Source organism: Silurus aristotelis (genome assembly GCF_946808225.1).
Source record: "Silurus aristotelis genome assembly, chromosome: 6".
Taxonomy (NCBI): domain Eukaryota; kingdom Metazoa; phylum Chordata; class Actinopteri; order Siluriformes; family Siluridae; genus Silurus; species Silurus aristotelis.
Genome location: NC_139579.1, coordinates 33,608,778 through 33,611,710, shown reverse-complemented (window position 1 = coordinate 33,611,710; position 2,933 = coordinate 33,608,778).

Here is a 2,933-nt window from a genome sequence, read left to right as displayed (position 1 = left end):
AATAGATATTTTATACTCAATATAAAATAATATAATGAATTAACTTTAACATAAATTAATTTATAATCATGATATAACATTAAAATACTTAAACAAAATGTACTCTGGCTGAATTTATATCATATTTAACATCAATTTGAACAAAAATTTTATTACAAATCTACAAAAAAATATAATATAATATAATATGAATAATTTCATATAATTTCAGCTACAAATATTAATCAAGCAAACAAACTTTTAAATCATGGAACTTTTTTTTTCAAAGTGAAACCCATCTTTTTCACCTTTTGGTCACACTCGAGCAGAGCTATAACGGATTTTCGATTCTCTCTCTCTCTCTCTCTCTCTCTCTCTCTCTCTCTCTCTCTCTCTCTCTCTCTCTCTCTCTATATATATATATATATATAATAACTTTATAATTAAAATGAATAAACTCAGTGTTTCAGATGAAAGTGTGTAGCCTTTTGAAACTCACTGAAACTCATGAATGTAACTTTGTTGATGTCATAATTACGCCAGCTGACCAATAAATAGCAGTGATTCAAATTAGCTTCAGAAAGTATGTCTGATGAAGTCACAGGGACAGAGTTAGCCTCGGGTCATTTACACACTGTATGACTCTTGGACTCCTTCTTACAACAAGCACACACACACACACACACACACACACACACACACACACACACACATTTCTGTTAGTCCATAAATTAAGAAAAAGGGAAAAGAGGTTCTGAGTCCTTGCGAGTTGTGGGCTGGAGAACGGACCGGTGTGGTTGCTCCTGTACCACAGAGCCGGACATCACAGCTGTTCTCTGTGAAGATACATGTTAAGCTAAAAGGGACAACCACATCCTCGTTGATACTACAGGAAACATTAACGTTCTCAGTGACACTCTCTGCAAAGTTAGAAGGGACAGCAGTGTCTTCTGTGATGCTATATGGGGAGTGAATGGTTCTCCTTAAAGCTTGAACGCACAGTGAAGTCCTCTGTGAAGGTAAATAGAAAAATGACATTCTCAACGAGGTTAAATGAAACATCATAATATTCTTGCCTGATGTTTCTAAACACTTCCACTCCTCATTCTCCTAAGATGGAGCAAAAGTTGGTCTTGGTTTCTCTGGGGATGAGATGATGTTGAATGACAGAAGAAAGAAGTCCTTCCCACAGTTAGAAGAGGCAATGACATGTGCTGCAATGTTAGGAAGGAAAAGCCTAAGTCTTTAAAAGGTTCATCTAAAAAGGGCGTATCATTGAACCTACAGCAGGGAGCAATGTTCTTGGTCAAGCTAGAAGGTACTGTAGAAGGTACACAAATGTTTAAGAGTGGAAAGTTACATCTTTCACAGAGCCAAAGAAGCAAGTGACGTCATCTACAGAAATAGGAGGTGGAGTAAACTCCTCTGTAAAGCTAGAATGTCCAGCAATGTCCAAGATAAAGCTAGAATAGACAGGAACGTTCTTGGTGAAGCTTATCTATGAAGCTCCATGAAACAGTCTTCTCTGCAATCCGTGTAACATGTTTCTGCAAAGCTAAAAGGGATAACAAAGATCCTCCAAAAATCCGAAAGGGAGAACAATGTTTTTCCTGAAGTTAGAAGAAACAGTGATGTCCTTTGAAAAGCTGCCATGCAAAGCAGCAATGTCCTCCATGAAGGTACACAGAGTGGACATTTAGGTGGAATGGACATCAATGTCGTCCACAAAGCTAGAAGACAGAGTGACATCCTGCAAATCTATAAAGGGACACTAAAGTTAAAAGTAACATTCTCCACAGAGCCAAAGAAGGAAGTGACATCATCTACAGAAATACAAGGTGTCTTCTCTGCGTTCTATAAGAGCGAGCAACATGTTATTGCTAAGTGAAGAGAACTAAGGAGATCCTCCAGAAAGTGAGGAGGGAGAAAATGAAGTTTAAAAGGAGCATCGACAACCTCTGGGAAGCTCAGAAGAGCGATGTCCTTCACAAAGGAACAATGGACAGTGCAGTTCTTTGTAAAGAAGTAAGGGACATCAATGTCCTTCAAAAAGCTAGAAGATACACATCAACCAATCTATAAAGAGAAAATAGAATGGAAAGTAGCTTCAGAACAGAACAAGGAGGTGGAGAAAAGTTCTCTGCAGAGCTGAGATGCAGAGTGACATCTACTATATGTTACTGACATGCTGATAACTTTGTGAACAGTGTTCTTCCAGCATAAATGTTGGAATTTCACCAGTTAACAGTCACATGTTCATTAAACATGTTGTTCATGTTGGAACTGTTAAAGCTCATTCTTATAGCTGTGGAAGCTCAGCTTAAGATTTCAGACTTCTGATTGGAATAAGTTCAAATCTCAGCGCTGACACTGCTGGGCCCTTAAGCAAGGCCCTTAACCCTCATCTGCTCAGTTGTATGTCGCAGTAGAGAAGGGCATCTGCCAAATGCCATAAATGTAAAAGTTATAAAATTATATGTTTCAGAAATATTATTCAGTTTATTTAAGGACACTATTTATTTTTTATTTACTCTTATTATTGTAGGGATGAGGTCATAAATATATGATAACATATTATACAAAATATATTATACAAAACTAATTAATTTCTGGTATCAGGTGGAAATAATTGTATAGGTTATAGGTGGAAATATTCTTTAGCTCTCTGATAGCTGAAGTATAACATTTTCAAAATATAAATTTTGAAGACATTTTTAGCTATTTTATGACTTAAACACAACACAGTAAATCTCTGATTTGTTTACAGAATCAGCGTTGGTTAAAGTTGTAAATGTCTGACTGAATTGCTTTAATTTCTAAATTATTTCTGATCACGTTCCATTGCTGTTGAATTATTTCCAGTTCGAAGCAGGAATGCTAGAGATATGCAATGACTCATAAGTTCGTTTCCAACTTACTGATGGTTGTGTTCAGTGAGTGTGTGTGTGTGTGTG